Below are 18,009 nucleotides of genomic sequence, written 5' to 3' on the forward strand. Positions count from 1 at the left end.
GTGGATACCCCCATAAATGACCCCATTGTAGAAACTACACCCCTCAAAGTATTCAAAACCGATTTTACAAACTTTGTTAACCCTTTAGGCGTTCCACAAGAATTAAAGGAAAATGGAGATCAAATTTTTAAATTTCACTTTTTTGGCAGATTTTCCATTTTAATCAATTTTTTTCTTTAACACATCGATGGTTAACAGCCAAACAAAACTCAATATTTATTACCCAGATTCTGCGGTTTACAGAAACACCCCACATGTGGTCATAAACTGCTGTATGGGCACACGGCAGGGCGCAGAAGAAAAGGAACTCCACATGGTTTTTAGATGCCATGTCCCATTTGAAGCCCCCTGATGCACCCTTACAGTAGAAACTCCCAAGAAGTGACCCCATTTTGGAAACTAGGGGATAAGGTGCCAGTTTTATTAGTACTATTTTTGGGTACATATGATTTTTTGATCATTCATTATAACACTTTATGGGGCAAGGTGACCAAAAAATTGGTTGTTTTAGCACAGTTTCTATTTGTTTATTTTTACAGCGTTCACCTGAGGGGTTCAGTCAAGTGACATTTTTATAGAGCAGATCGTTACGGACGTGGCGATACCTAATATGTATACTTTTTCTCATTTATTAAAGTTTTACACAATAATAGCATTTTTGAAACAAAAAAATTATGTTTTAATGTGTCCATGTTCTGAGAGCTATAGTTTTTTTATTTTTTGAGAGATTTTCTTATGTAGGGGCTCATTTTTTGCGGGATGAGGTGACGGTTTTATTGGTACCATTTTGTGGGACATATGCATTTTTGATCACTTGGTGTTGCACCTTTTGTGATGCAAGGTGACAAAAATTGCTTGTTTTGACACAGTTTTTTTTTTTTTTTTACGGTGGTCACCCGAGGGGTTAGGTCATGTGATATTTTTATAGAGCTGGTTTTTACGGACGCGGCAATACCTAATATGTCTATTTTATTTTATTTTTTCTATTTTTAATTTTTTTTTTTTTATTCCTTACTTGAGAACTTTTTTTTTTTTTTTTTACATGTGAAACTTTATTTTATTTTTTCAACCCTTTATTTTTTTTTATTTTTTTTTTACACTTTTCGTCCCCCATAAGGTCATACAAGACCTCTGGGGGACATTTGCTTCACTTTTTATTTATTTTTTCACTGTTGATTTCTCCTGTAACTGGGGCTGACATAGTAGCCCCAGTTACAGGACAAATGCACCCCTAGAGAGGCTGTACAGCAGCAATCCAGCGCTGTACAGCCTCACAGCAGGGCTGATCGAGGTCTCTGAGAGACCTCACACAGCTCCTGCACACTCCGGTCACGGCGGTCACATGACCGCCGGGCCGGAACAGGAAGCGCACAGCGCTTCCTTCTCTGCAGACACAGTGCTCGGTGAGCGCTGTGTCTGCAGCGATCGTGAAGGCAGGGACACCTGGGAACTGTCCCTGCCTTGTCTTAGGGTTGCCCTGCTGTCACTGACAGCGGGCAACCCGATCAGCAGCTGCACGATTAGCGTGCAGCTGCTATTTCTGACAGGACGTTTTAAAACGTGCTGTCAGAAATGGACGTCCACCCATAGGACGTTTATAGTCTATGGGCGGACGTGAAGCGGTTAAGGACCAGGCCATTTTTTGCAAATCTGACCAGTGTCCCTTTAAGTGCTGATAACTTTAAAACGCTTTGACTTATCCAGGCCATTCTGAGATTGTTTTTTCGTCACATATTGTACTTCATGACACTGGTAAAATGAAGTAAAAAAAAATTTTTTTTTCATAAAAAAATACCTAATTTACCAAAAATTTGGAAAAATTTGCAAATTTCAAAGTTTCAGTTTCTCTACTTTTGTAATACATAGTAATACCCCCAAAAATTGTGATGACTTTACATTCCCCATATGTCTACTTCATGTTTGAATTATTTTGGGAATTATATTTTATTTTTTGGGGATGTTACAAGGCTTAGAAGTTTAGAAGCAAATCTTGAAATCTTTCAGAAATTTACAAAAACCCAATTTTTAGGGACCACTACAGGTCTGAAGTCACTTTGCGAGGCTTACATAATAGAAACCACCCAAAAATGACCCCATCTAAGAAACTACACCCCTCAAGGTATTCAAAACTGATTTTACATACGTTGTTAACCCTTTAGGTGTTGCACAAGAGTTCTTGGCAAATGGGGATGAAATTTGAGAATTTTATTTTTTTGTTTAATTTTCCATTTTAACCTATTTTTTTCCACTAACAAAGCAAGGGTTAACAGCCAAACAAGACTGTATCTTTATTGCCCTGACTCTTCCGTTTACATAAACACCCAATATGTGGCCGTACACTACTGTACGGCCACACAGCGGGGCGTAGAGGGAAAGGTGCGCCGTATGGTTTTTGGAGGGCTGATTTTTATGGACCGGTTTATTTACACCGTGTCCTGGTATCTCTAAAGTCTAAGAGTCATTTATTTATTTATTTTTTATCCGATTATCTTATGTGGGGGCTTATTTTTTGCGGGATGAGCAGACGGTTTTATTGGCATTTTGGGGGCTATATGACTTTTTGATCGCTTGCTATTAAACTTTTTGTTATGTAAGGTGACAAAAAAAATCTTTTTTTGCACTTTTTTTTTCCTTTTGAGCGTGTTAATCTGGGGGGTTGGGTCATGGGGTATTTTTATAGAGGAGATTCTTACGGACGCGGCGATACCTAATATGTCTACTTTTAATAGAGTCTCAAGTCTGAGAACCAGTTTTTTTATCCGTTGCCAGTGCTAAATTGGGATATAAATTTAGTACTCCATGGAAGTGTGATACTCCCTGAAGCAACCGTCAATGCAGAGGCCCGGATGATCGGGGCACGTGTCACATTGAGTTGGTGTCCTTCCGTATCCCCCACCTGGAAAGTGTTGGCCAGGGACTATCCAGGCGCCTACAGTTCCCGAGGTACTCCGGCCTGCTCTTTCCCGGTCCGAAAAGATCAGGGAAAAGTACTCTGAGGTAGGGATCGACCGATATTGATTTTTTAGGGCCGATACCGATAATTTGTGAACTTTCAGGCCGATAGCCGATAATTTATACCGATATTCTGGGAATTTTCATTTTTGAGAAAAAAAAAAATTCCTACACAAATCTGCTGAAAATTAATATGTTTATTGTTAATGTGTATTTTTTTGTTTATTGTTAGTGTATTTTTTTTTTATAAGTCTTTTTCATTTATACTTAATATTTTTGTGTTTTTTTTTTACTAACTTTTAGCCACCTTAGGGACTAGAACCCTTGTCCTATTCCCCCTGATAGATCTCTATCAGGGTGAATAGGATCTCACACTGTCCCTGCTGCCCTGTGCTTTGTGCACACAGCAGCATGGAGCTTACCATGGCAGCCAGGGCTTCAATAGCGTCCTGGCTGCCATGGTAACCGATCGGAGCCCCAGGCTTACACAGCTGGGGCTCCGATTGGAGGAGCAGGGGAGAGGGGATCCTGTGGCCACTGCCACCAATGAGTAATACTGGGTGGGGGGGGGCGCACTGCGCCACCAATGTTTTTACTATTGGCCGGGATTGGGGTGGGGGCGCACTGCGCCACCAATGATTAATACTGGGGGGCTTGGGGGGGGGGGCGCACTGCGCCACCAATGAAGATAAGTCTCTCAATCATTCATATACAGGAGGCGGGAGCTGGCTGCAGAACCACATAGCCGGCTCCCGACCTCTATGAGCGGTAGCTGCGATCCGCGGCACCTGAGGAGTTAACTACCGCGGATCGCAACTATCGCTCATAGAGGCCGGGAGCCGGCTATGTGATTCTGCAGCCAGCTCCCGCCTCCTGTATATGAATGAATGAAAGGCTTATCTTCATTGGTGGCGCAGCGGCCACAGCCCCTCCCCTCCTCTTGTCTTCTCTTCTGTCATTGGCGGCAGCAGCAGCAGCACAGGGGGAGGAGACACTGCTTCCTTCTCCCCTGTGCTGCGGAGGGAACACAGAACGCGCTGAGAGCAGCGCGTTCTGTGTTCCCCATACGTTATCGGTATATCGGCAAAATAGATGCCGATACCGATAACGTTCAAAATCCTCAATATCGGCCGATAATATCGGCCAAACCGATAATCGGTCGATCCCTACCCTGAGGTACTCTCACAAATTTTGTATAGCTTCACGCCATACCTCGCCCGCTTGGAGGGCACATACTGGCGGAAAATGAGTCTCCCCTTGAACGCAATGAGAGACTCATCAACCGCGACCTCCCTTCCAGGTACATAGGCCTCCATGAATTTGGCCCCAAAGTGATCGATGACCGGCCGTATACAGACGGTCATAGGCAGGATCACCTTGGGGGAGACATGCTGCATTATTGGAATAATGCAGACATTTCCGGATGGCCTCAAACCGGGAGCGTGTCATGGCCGTACTGTAAAGTGGGGTCTGGTATAGGACGTCCCCACTCCAGTACAGCCTGACACTGGGTTTCTTGACCAGGCCCATATGCAGCACGAGGCTCCAAAATGTCCTCATTTCGGCTGCACTGACCGGCGTCCAGCCACCGGGCCTGGCCAAAAAGGAGCCCGGGTGTTGAGCAACGAACTGTTGGGCGTACAGGTTCGTCTGCTCCACCATCAGATTTACCAGTGGGTCACTGAAAAAATGACAAAAAAAGTCATATTCAGTGTAGCCCACTGTGGAAATCTGGATTCCTGATTGGCCTACAAAATCAGGAATCACGGGCTCGTACTAGTGTGGGCCCCTAACATGGCGGTCCCCTTGCTCCGCCTGGCGGCGTCTCCGCCGCCTTGGGGGCTCATCATCATCGCTAGATGATGAGGAGGACGCGGATGACAACAGGAATGTGGGGTCATCCTCATCCTCACTGGGACTCTCGGAGTCGGAGGCAAGCTGGGCGTATGCCTCCTCGGGCCGAGAACGTCCGGCGGGCCATAGGGGAGTGTGTGTCTGCGTGTGTATGTGCGTGTGTGTAAAACTTTATTTGGTGTGCGTGTGTGTGGGGGCACGGGTGTTCACGAACTCACCCTAAAACTAACAGAAAAAAAAAACTAACAAAAAAAAGGGCAAAAAATGTGAAAAAAAAATTCAAAACCACTGATCAACCGTCCAAAGTTGATCAGCGGTGGGGTGTGCGATTCGCTAACAGTGGCCGGACGCTAAGAGTGCCGGCCACAGTCAGCGTACACAAAAAAAAAAAAATCCTGCACCCCAAAAAAGTGTGTGGGGGGGGGGCAGGCGGCAGCACCCCTGGGGGTTCTAGGGTCACACAGCTGTGCTGTGGACCCCAGACACCCTAACTTAGGGTGATGCAATCAAAACTAATCCAACTAACTTTCCCTTTATTTTCCCTGCCTAAACCAAACTTACCCTATGCTTTCCCTATGTACCTGAAGTTCAGACGGGGGGTGCTGGGGCAGAGATCGGGTCCTGGGGGCACAGATGGGGTGATGCTGGCAGCGAAGGAGGAGGAGAGGAGCGCTTGCATCATTTGAATCTGCCGCCGGCCCGCCCACAGACCAATCAGAGGCGATCCTGAGAGGTGATGTCACCATCACCACTCAGGATCGCTGGATGGTGATTGGTGGGGTAACCCGGAAACGCAGAAAACCGCAGGTCTGAATTGACCTGCGGTTTTCTGCGATCGCCGACATGGGGGGGTCACAGGACCCCCTGGCGCATTTAGCCTAGGTGCCTGCTCAATGATTTGAGCAGGCACCGGGTTCCGATCACCGCCCGCCGGGCGGCGGTGATCGGAACCATACATGACGTACCTATACGTCATGTGTCCTTAAGTACCAGGACATCATGACGTACCGGTATGTCATGTGTCCTTAAGAGGTTAAATATTGTGAAAAGGTTCAATATTCTAGGCTCAAAGTGTCACACTCTAGTCAGCTCATTAATCCATACCCCCTGAGCAAAGGGGACCTGAGATTGTGACTTTGGGGTTTCATAAGCTGTAAGCCATAATCATCCAAATTATAACAAATAAAGGCTTGAAATATCTCGCTTTGCATGTAATGAGTCTATCTCATATATTAGTTTTACCTTTTAAGTTGCATTACTGAAATAAATGAACTTTGCACGATATTCAAATTTTTCGAGTTTCACCTGTACACCTTCAGGAGCAATTTTTTTTTTCAATTGCTCTTTATTAAAAATATTGAGCTATTCTGTGACAAAGGGTTAACTGTTTGTCTAGCTGTTTGTCCTATGTTTTACATTCACTTTGTGCCAATATTACTTTTCACTTTGTGTCATCCAATAAACCTCATGTCTAAAGGGCCCTTTACACGAGCTGAGAATCTTAAAGATAATCGTTAACAAGCATTCGTAGGAACGGTCGCTAGAGATTATCTAGTGGTGTAAGTGTACCGCCGATTACCCGGTGAACAACCGAAATGGCCGCGAGTGCCCAGGTCCTTCTCCGATGTGCCCACATAACCGCTCCCCTTGCAATTCTCTGGCCCTTCCTCCTCTCCTACTTTGTCCTCCTCCACTGGTTTGGAGATCTTGCGCGAGTGCCGGTCACAGCCGGGTCTGTGCATTGCTCTGCTCACTAGGCACCGATCTTAAGGCCTCATGCACACGACCGTATGTATTTTGCGGTCCGCAACAAACTGATCCGCAAAAAATACAGATGATGCCCATGTGCATTCCGTATTTTGCGGAACAGAACAGCTGGAACGGACACGGAAAGAAAATACGTTTGTGTGCATGAGGCCTAACAATGCATATGGGCGGGCCCGGCGTTGAAAAATGAGCCCTCACAAAGCTCCATATACATAACAAAAAAGTTAGAATATGGAGTTGAAAAGAAAACATTTTTTTTAAATATTTTTTCAGCATTAAAACACATGAAAAACTATACGTATCTGGTATCGCCATAATCGTTTCGTTCTGGAGAATAAAAGTAACAGTTTGACCGCATAGGAAACGGGGTAAAAAAAAAGCGGCAATAAAACTGTGTCGGAGGGAGACTTCTTGTTCCGGCGTTGGGATGCAAGACGCGGAGTGAACTAGCTCCCGCCACTCGTCCTCCTAATATCACCTGCGCTCCGATGTTAGCGACAATAAAGGGCTCCAGGGGGCACCCAGGAGACCCCCACACAGCAGAGGTCACTGGTCCATGGACCGGTATTTACTACGGAGCGGCAGACGGCAAGTTAAGAGCGGTGCAGCGCAGACTGCAAACGCCCTGCTGAGCAAGATGGCGGATTCCCGCCCCACGTCGCTGTTCAGCATCAAAGAGGCTGAAGCCACGGAGGGTGAAAGCCGCACCACAAATAACGAGTTGGCCAAAATTGACTACAGGAGAGGCTCTCCAAAACTCTCACACAGTCCCTCCATGAACTGCATGACGCCGTAGCGAGACACGATGCGAGCATAGAGGAACTGGAGCAAAGAGTCGCAGTAATGCAGGAAGATTTATTCAGGTCCAACCGAGATGTTCAGGACTTATATTAACAAAATATAATCTTGAAAGACCGTTTGGAGGTCTTGGAAAATAGGTTCAGGCGAAATAATCTGCGGATTGTGGGCCTACCTGAAAGCATCAAACCGCCAGCCCTCAAAGAAATAGGCAAGATCGAGTTGCCTCCAGCCCTAAATCTGGATGGGAGGCACAAGGTGGAGAGAGTCCATCGTGTTGGGCCTGCTATAGAGTTACAACAGCTAAGGGGTGCAGACGCCTGAAACGCTGCGCAAAAACCGCGCCAAGTTATTATGCGATTTTTGGACTACTGTGATAAAGAATCCATTTTACGGGCCTTTAGAGCTCGCAAAGGGCCATTGAAGGTGAGGGGAAATACCATCTTGATATTTGCGGATTACTCTGCTCTGGTAGCAAAGAGAAGGCGAGAGTTCAGCCATATCTGCTCTGATCTTTACAAAAAGCAAGTTAAGTTCCAGTTATTGTACCTGGCAATCCTAAAAGTGACCAATTCGGATGGCACTGTCAAAACTTACCATGATCCTGAATCAGCAGAAGAGTTTCTTCGGTCAAACGGTCAGCCTGGGGACCCAAGACAAAGAGGAAGATCCCCACAACGACGACAGCCGAACAGGGAACTGTCAAGGAGCCCGGAGTGGAGACGTACACCGCCAGCAGACAGATCGAGAAAGGATTGGGAACTGGTCCCGGTGGACAAACGGGTACCCCGCCCAAAGAGAGGGGACTCCAGGTCGAGATGATCTCTTCTCAGCGTGTAGCCGCGGCTGAGACCTGATATGGGACTTATGCGTATCCTTTGATGCCAGTTGAGTAAGGTATTTGGAGTAGCTCATGACTGGCTAAATACGAGATGTACGAGTGACTGAACTGTGCATTACTTTACATGTTTCTATACCCGGTTCTATATGTTTGTGGCTCGCACTCTCGATGTTATGGGGGAGGGTTGCTAGGTTTTGTAGCCTAGAAAAAAGGGAAGTCTTGAAGAAAGTAAAGAGGGTTATATATTTGTTGCTATGTTATGACAGGGGCGAGAAAGTAGGTGGTCAACCTAATGTTGGGGTGGGGGGGGGGGGGGGGTAGTTCATTATGTTGCTGATATTGGTGACATTGTCATTTCGGATCATGCTCCGGTGACTCTGACTTGATATGTCCCTATAGATGTAATTTGGGCCACTACAATCATTCTCGATAGACTGCGCCTGCCCCCTCATTACTGTGCTAATTATGCCAGCTACGTAATGTGATGCCGCCGGGAACGAGGTGCGCATTCAGCCTTAAGTTCCAAAGAGAGGCTTGGAGCACGGAACAGTGTTTCTGCGCATGCTCGGCGTCCGGAAGACTTCCGGTACGCGCGCATTTGAAGCCAACTGACTGTCACTCGGAAGCAGCGGCTGATTTCTCATAGCAGCGGATATCTTCTGCGCATTACCCGACGATCATCACCGCCCAGGCAGTAGCAAAAGCGGCTTTAGGTAAATTCATTAGGGGTCCTCTGTCTTACAGTTACATATGGATCTATGCATACTATCTGTGACACTATTGACTATATTGGTTCCAGGAGGCTATATATATTCTACCATACATTTAATGGCCTTATGCATATGTATATATACTCAGTGGCTGTCGGAATCCAAATTACACAATGTAGTTGATGTGGTTGTTGTAGTTGATGTGGATGTCATTTCGTATATTACTTATTATTACTATTTTCTTAAATTTTTGTTGCCTGATGACAAAGTATAATAATGTACAGTACAGACCAAAAGTTTGGACACACCTTCTCATTCAAAGAGTTTTCTTTATTTTCATGACTATGAAGGCATCAAAACTATGAATTAACACATGTGGAATTATATACATAACAAACAAGTGTGAAACAACTGAAAATATGTCATATTCTAGGTTCTTCAAAGTAGCCACCTTTTGCTTTGATTACTGCTTTGCACACTCTTGGCATTCTCTTGATGAGCTTCAAGAGGTAGTCCCCTAAAATGGTCTTCCAACAGTCTTGAAGGAGTTCCCAGAGATGCTTAGCACTTGTTGGCCCTTTTGCCTTCACTCTGCGGTCCAACTCACCCCAAACCATCGCGATTGGGTTCAGGTCCGGTGACTGTGGAGGCCAGGTCATCTGGCACAGCGCCCCATCACTCTCCTTCATGGTCAAATAGCCCTTACTTTCAAAGTTTTTCCAATTTTTCGGCTGACTGACTGACCTTCATTTCTTAAAGTAATGATGGCCACTCATTTTTCTTTACTTAGCAGCTTTTTTCTTGCCATAATACAAATTCTAACAGTCTATTCAGTAGGACTATCAGCTGTGTATCCACCTGACTTCTCCTCAACGCCACTGATGGTCCCAACCCCATTTATAAGGCAAGAAATCCCACTTATTAAACCTGACAGGGCACACCTGTGAAGTGAAAACCATTTCAGGGGACTACCTCTTGAAGCTCATCAAGAGAATGCCAAGAGTGTGCAAAGCAGTAATCAAAGCAAAAGGTGGCTACTTTGAAGAACCTAGAATATGACATATTTTCAGTTGTTTCACACTTGTTTGTTATGTATATAATTCCACATGTGTTAATTCATAGTTTTGATGCCTTCAGTGTGAATCTACAATTTTCATAGTCATGAAAATAAAGAAAACTCTTTGAATGAGAAGGTGTGTCCAAACTTTTGGTCTGTACTGTATATGTCTGGTCATATATATATATATATATATATATATATATATATATTGTTCATACTATGAGATATGTTTTGCCTTAACCTTTTGATCAAAGAGATGTTCATATGATTTCAATCACAGAATTCCGGAAGGGAATATACCGGAAACGATCTTTATCATATACTGTATCTGTAACTATGTATTAAGTTTTACGTGAAACCACTGATCATGTAATCTAGTTACTTGGATATAAGTTGTAACTTGTTCTTTGTTTTTCTGTATATTACAGTCTGATGAAGGCCCATTTTTGTGGCCGAAACGTCACGTGTAAAATTGCTGCACCTTCAATTAAAAATCACTCTTATTGCATCGCATATTGCTGGAGTTCTTTATCATTAGTACTGAGATATCTCAGCGAGAAATTAACAATGATTCCAATAAGACATTCACATTGACAAGGTGGAAAATTTACATCTGCCCCATAACTGTCAGCCTTGTTCAATGAATACTTATCAGACAAAATGGAGCCATGTCGCAGAAAAGTCAGCCCGCTCCTGTGCTGAGGAATGATGAGTTATCCCTGTCAATAGGGCGAGGTGACCTGGGGGGTCTTGGGTGTAGATCAGGTCTTCTGCGTTGTGGTAGGGAATCTCATGATAAATCTGGTGCCTCCGTAAAAGTGAGTGCTGGTAGATTCGACGGTCTCTGGTAGAAGATCTTTAATTCTTTCGATGCTGTCTCCGGGTCCGCGTATGTTGTGGTGGATCCATCGGGGTTGAAGATCTTCAGGACAGCCGGGAACATCATTGCAAAGTGAGTGCCTTGTTTAACTAGTGTTGAGCATATAGGAATAAAGGCGCGTCTGCGTCTAGATACTTCAGCAGAAAAGTCTCCTAAGATTAGAATGCGCTGGTTTCTTACCAAGAGCTGTCCGCCATTTTGCTTGTAAGCCCTCAAGATAGCAGCTTTAGCCGAGTAGTCCAGGTATTTAACTATGACCTGTCTCGGTCTGGATTTTTTGGGCGCTTGTAGTGTGGCACTGTACGTCCGCCTGGAGTCCAGTATAGGGAGCGAGCTCATGCCCACTCTATGGGCTCTCTCAACTTTGCAGCGATACGTTATGCCTAGGGCCTCAGGAAGTTCTGACTCGCATATTGTGACCAAGTCTTTGGCCGGAATGGTTTCGGTGAGACCGACAATTCTCAGGTTGCTGCGCCTCGATCGATTCTCGAGATCGTCTAGTTTATCCCATAGCCCAGCGATAGGCAAACTGCGGCTCTCCAGCTGTTGCAGAACTACAACTCCCAACATGCAAAGACTGTCTACAGCTTTCAGCCTACAGCAGGGCATGGTGGGAGTTGTAGTTTTGCAACAGCTGGAGAGCCGCAGTTTGCCTATCACTGCCATAGCCTGTTGTTTTCAGCCAGGGTTTTCTGTAGTTGCGATTGAAGTGATTCAGTTTGCGTTTCTATCCCTTGCATTTTCAGCTCCAGTTCGTCCAGTTTAGTGGAGTGGAGTGTAACTTCCGCTTGTAGCGCTGCAAACGATTGAGCAATGGTAGATGATAGAGCTTCCTGTAAATCTGGAAGGATACATGATGCCACTTCTATCGCTAGGTGTTTGTAGTCTAGATCAGTTTTATCTAGCTACGGATCTGTGCTGTGTTCAATCAGATCTTCACAAGGCGAGGAATTAGGTTGTTGTACATCAACCGTCGTCGCCGCCATCTTGCCGTCTGCCGGTGCAGTGTTAGGCTTGGCTGTTTTTTAATTTTTTTATTTGTTTCCCATGTGTATGAGAAAGCGGTCCATAAACAGGTACTCTTCTCATTTTGGATGATTGTTCTGGCCGTCCGAGACGAGCTGGCAGACAGTAAAGCGGTGATTTTGTGTCCGCTGTGCCCCAAGTATCAGAGCTCCTAACACATGCTGCCTCACTTGGTTGCGCCAGAACCGGAAGTCTCCTCAGTACTCTTATGACAAAGTGCGGTGGAAAGGAGGCAGACATTACCTCTGCAATGGTAATATTACATGTCCATATTATCAGAAACGATCAGTCAACTGATTATTCAACAGCATCTATATTTCCATTGGGACGCAAAATTCTATTAGTGGCCAAAAAGTGTTTACTGAAATTGTGGCTAAAGCCACAGGTCCCTTCTGCCTCTATGGTTGTTGCACAGCTCAAGCATATATTCCACTTAGAATGGCTTGATGCATTGCAACAAAAGGAAGTACTAGGGAAAAAATTATATCTGACCTGGCGCAAGTTTATATTGAGCTATATAGAGTGTCCGGAATACTCAAGAGTTATGTCTACTTTTAAGTTGGCGTCATGGTATCTACTTGAAGATCTAAAGGATAACTTGGGGGCTCTGAAAGTGACTTAACCCTATAGATAGATCTGTGAACTAAGAGGCCAGTATTGGAGGCTAGGCTGATGCAGGGGAAAGGGGGGTGGGGGGGAGGGGGGATATTTTCTCTATTGTCTCTCGAACTCTTTGTGTTGCATAATCAGGATACTGTTTGTACTGATGCATTGTACACATGATTCTTTTCATTTATGTTCTGGACCATTAATGTTATGTTATTATTATTTTTGAAAAAATAAATAAAAATTATATATATATATAAAAAAATAAAAAAAACTGTGTTGGAATCGTGTTTTTTTTTTTTTTTAAATATAGTTCCACACATTTGGGATATTCTTCCCACCATATAGTATGCAACCGTAAATGGTGCCATTAGACATTGCATGTTGTCCTGCAAAAAACAAGCCCTCATATGGCTATGTTAATGAGAAAATAAAAAAGTTTTGGGAGTGCTGGGAGTGAAAAATAAAAACAAGACAAAAGGAAAGGAAAATCACTAAGTCTTGAAAAGGTTAAGGGCTGGGACTTTGGTTCTATTTATTGCTAGTTGAATATTTTTTTATCTGTAGAAACAGCACCACTGTTGTCCACAGGCTGTGTCTGGTATTGCAGCATTCAGTGCTATGGTGTTGACCTGCAGTACCAAATACGGCCTATGAGGAAGAGTGGTGCTGTTCCTGGAAAAAACATATAAAACACACTTTTTCAAATCCCTTTATTTTACAAAACTTTTTTAATTCACACTTTTTAGAAGCCAACTTTGCTAAGTATTCTGTCCTAGGGTGTATAAAACAGCTTGTTCTCTTCCAGATCAATGTGATGCCTGAACTCTGTACACAGTGTACACAGACGCTTCTCTGCTGCATAAATTTACCCTTGCGCTGAGCGTGTGAAAAGCCTTCATTTGAAATGCCGTCTGCTGGAAAAATAAATATCAAAATCTACTTTCCTCAAAATCACTAAGGAATTCCAATGGGGTGGTCAGAGCGATTACTTCTGGATGTATTAACTGTTCAGATGCATGCAGGCTGACAAAATGGTTTCACGTCCTGCTTGCATAGCTGCACCTTCAGGGCTCATGCACACTGCAATGGCATATTCAATGTACTGTGGATCTGTTTAGTGAGGAGTTCCTCCAATAAAGGCCGACCACACAACTGCTACGGTGCCTGAGGGGAGGGGGGGACACGGAACTTGCTCTTCTCTTCCCCCTGTGAAAACAATGCTTTTTCAGAAAGCCGTCACTAGGGGGAGCTCAGTGCAAAGAGATACTTAGTAGTTGCATTAAAGGGGACATCCCTCCATTTTCACCCCGGCAGCCCCCCTGATATGAGCATCGGAGCAGTTCATGCTCCGATGCTCTCCTTTGCCCTGCGCTAAATTGCGCAGGGAAAAGGCATTTTTTGGAGTTCCGGTGATGTACCGGGGCTCTCCATGGGGCTGCCAGGAACCCTGGCACTGATGGCGGGATTTAGCTCTGCCCTAGCCAGTAAAACGGCTAGGGCAGAGCTAAAGCCCGCCCCTCAGAGCCGGTGACGTCACCGAACACACTGCTGGGCGGAAGTTACCGCCAGACAGTGTGTTATTGAGAACAAAAGAGCCCGTGCCCTGCGCGATTTAGTGCAGGGCAAGGGAGTGCATCGGAGCTGCCTGGGTGAAAATAAGGGTATGTCCGGGTTCAGCTCTGAACCCGGACAACCCCTTTAACTCCTATATGCACTGAGCTCCCCCTAGTGGTGACTGCAGGCAGCCAGCTAGCTAGCCTTGTAGTAGAATCAGAAGCAGGAGATTTATCAATGTATTGATGCCAGTTGTCTGGTGTTGAGAAATATGGTGTTCAGAATGAACACCATATTTTTGAAGCGCCTGTTCCAGTTTTTTCAACATAAAAGTCGGATAAAGTAGGTGAGGCCAAAGACAACTTTCAATTTAACCCCTTTTACCCCGAGCCAGTTTTCACCTTTCTGACCAGGGCATTTTTTTTTCCAAATCTGACATGTGTCACTTTATGTGGTAATAACTCCGGAACTCTTTGACTTATCCGAGCCATTCTGAGATTGTTTTCTTGTGGCACATTAAGTTGATATGTTTCACAATGGTTTATATAAAAAATAATCCAAATTTTATTATTTTAAAAATGGAAAAATTAGCAATTTTCAAAATTTGTATTTCTCTGCTTTTAAGACAGTGATACCTCATAAAATAATTTATATATTTTTTGTTTTAATGTGGACACAATTTTTAACACTTAAGAAAATTTCCAAAACCTGCATTTTAAAAGACCAATTCCGTTATGAAGTCACTTTGAGGGAATTACCGTATTTTTCGCTTTATAAGACGCACCTGATGATAAGACACACCTAGGTTTTTGAGGAGGAAAATAAGAAAAAAATATTTTGAACCAAAAGATGTGCTTTTGGTAGCTTTTGAACTAATGGTCTGTGGATGACGCACTGTTATGGGGATCTGTGGTTGACGCACTGTTATGGGGGGATCTGTGGATGACGCACTGTTATGGGGGGATCTGTGGATGACGCACTGTTATGGGGGGATCTGTGGATGACGCTGATGGGGGATCTGTGGGTGACGCTGATGGGGGATCTGTGGATGACACTGATGGGGGATCTGTGGATGACACTGATGGGGGATCTGTGGATGACACTGATGGGGGATCTGTGGATGACACTGATGGGGGATCTGTGGATGACACTGAGGGGGGATCTGTGGATGACACTGAGGGGGGATCTGTGAATGACACTGAGGGGGGATCTGTGAATGACACTGAGGGGGGATCTGTGAATGACACTAAGGGGGGATCTGTGAATGACACTGAGGGGGGATCTGTGAATGACACTAAGGGGGGATCTGTGAATGACACTGAGGGGGGATCTGTGAATGACACTGAGGGGGGATCTGTGAATGACACTGAGGGGGGGATCTGTGAATGACACTGAGGGGGGGATCTGTGAATGACACTGAGGGGGGATCTGTGAATGACACTGAGGGGGGATCTGTGAATGACACTGAGGGGGGATCTGTGAATGACACTGAGGGGGGATCTGTGAATGACACTTATGTCATCCACAGATCCCCATAAGTGTCATCTACAGATCCCCCATCAGATGCATCAGTGACAGTGTGGAGGGAGGAGGCGGGGCCCGGTGCAGTGACTCTACTCTAATACACCGGGCCCTGCAACTGTTAAACATTCAATTTGATCTATATCTAATAGTATATGCTCTGTACGGCTCTTACTGAATGTTTAACAGTTGCGGGGCCCGATGTATTAGAGTAGAGTCACTGCACCGGGCCCCGACTCCTCCCTCCACACTGTCACTGATACTTCGCTGGCCGCGCTGTGCAACATAGCGGCCAGCGAAGTATTCGCTTTATAAGACGCACGGCCATTTCCCCCCCACTTTTGGGGGGAAAAAAGTGCGTCTTATAAAGCGAAAAATACGGTACATAGTAGAAGCCACCCATAAATGATATTTTAGAAACGACACCCCTCAATTTATTCAAATATGATTTTACAAACTTTGTTACCCTTTAGGTGTTCCACAAGAATAGAGGAAAAATTTGAAATTTTCACTTTTTGTTGCAGATTTTAATACATTTTTTCCTGTAACACATCAAGGGTTAACAGCCAAACAAAACTCAGTATTTATTACCCTGATCCTGCAGTTTACAGAAACAGCCCATATGTCGTTGTAAATTGCTGTGTGGGCCCACGGCAGGGCGCAAGAAGGGAAGGAGCAACATATGGATTTTAGAGGGTAGATTTCACTAGGATAATTTGTCGCATTTGAAGACTAATGCACCCTGTCAGTGGAAATTCCCAAAAAGTTACCCCATTTTGGAAGATAAGGTGAAAGTTTCATATTTTTTACTTTTTGGGGTACCTATGATTTTTAGATAGCTGGATATTACGCTTTATGTGAGGCAATGTAACCAAAAAATTGCTCTTCTGGCACAGCTTTAATTTTTTGTTTTTTACGGCCTTCACCTGACAGGATAGATGTGATATTTTTATAGAGCCAGTTGTTACGGACGCGACAATAACAAATATGTCTATTTTTGTATTTTATTTTTTTTTCACTTTTTATTTTCATCCCAGTATGGCACTTCAACTTTTGCGGCTCTGATTACTGGTTCAATGCAGTACAATACATGCTGTATTGTACTACATTGCCTGTCAGTGGGCCTCAGGCTTCCATATACGGCAGACCCCAATGCCTTTGCGAGGCCCGGGGTTGCCATGGCAGCCACCACCACCCATGTCACCACAGCGGGGGGATGATGGAAAGACAGAGGGAGCCCCTCCCTCTGTGAACCTCAAATAGGCCACGGTCAGCATTGATTGCGGTATATAAAGGGTTAATCCTCTGGCACTGGCGTTAACAGTGATGCCAGCGGATACAGCAGGGTCCCAGCTGTCTGTCACTGCCGGGCCCCTGCACTGATTGGGTGCGCACAGCTCCTGTGCCCACCCGATTATGATGACATACTAGTACGTCAATTTGAAGGAGGTCAATCACATGCGTTTACCTTGGAAAGAATAATCTTTTGCGGAAAGTCACTTCCAGCTGTGATGTACTAGTACGTCAAATGTCGAGAAGGGATTAATAAAAATTTCTTCCACTTAATAAAAAAAAACCATAACATAAATATGTAAATGCAGCAGTCTCCTCCGCTAGCGACCAGCAGACTGTTTGGAAGGGACACTTCCCTCCTGACAATCTGCTGGTACATCGTCCAGTGTAACGGGGCATTAAGTTCTGTTATCCATGAGATCTGTGCACAACCCTGCTCCTGACATGTCCATTACAGAAGTAACCATACTTGTATTGCCCATAAAATAACAATCCCAGAGTGTCTTTTTTATAAAGCTGCGCCTTGCCGCTCCTCTGTTACTCTTCCCGAGTATTTATGAATAATTTGAAAACTGGGCATTACCATTCACGCATTCAAGGGGTGTGTTCTTGTAGAATTTGACTGTGTAAGCACCAATCAGACGGTGTAAGGCCGCTTTCACACAGGCAGGCCTCGTTCACATTTCAGTGCTCAGTCAGTGATTTCCAACAGTGATTTTGAGTCAAAACCAGGAACGGGTCAAAAACACACAACAGGTGCAATTCTTTAAAGGCTATGGACATCTTCAGGGCATTTTTTTTGTGACTAAAAATAATTTTTTCATTTGGTCTATATTAAAAATGTTCAGCCATATTTGAGATACAGGGGTTAAAAAAATAAATAAATCAGTCTGTTTGCAGAGTATCACTTCTCAGTTCCGTGAAGCCTTATCTCTGATTTATCTGACCGGCGTGTTTGCCTGTAGTCGGACGCCCACTGATCTCGAGGAAAGATCATCAAGATTATACTCCTGGAAAGCCGCGTTAACTGTGTGCGCCATTTTTTGGCATAAAAGATTGGTGTAAAGTATGTAAGTCAGCCAAAAGAAATATATATTCCAAAGCGTGCACCATTGTGATAAATTTGGAGCAGCTCCTGCTAGTC

The 18,009-nt window shown here is 44.5% G+C and overlaps 1 protein-coding gene across 1 annotated transcript in view; it reads right to left on the bottom strand.

The window, feature by feature from the left end:
- DNAH3 (dynein axonemal heavy chain 3) overlaps window positions 1-18,009 on the bottom strand; it is a 348,463-nt gene that overhangs the window by 142,187 nt on the left and 188,267 nt on the right.

The sequence above is a fragment of the Bufo bufo genome, chromosome 7, assembly GCF_905171765.1.
Source record: "Bufo bufo chromosome 7, aBufBuf1.1, whole genome shotgun sequence".
Taxonomy (NCBI): domain Eukaryota; kingdom Metazoa; phylum Chordata; class Amphibia; order Anura; family Bufonidae; genus Bufo; species Bufo bufo.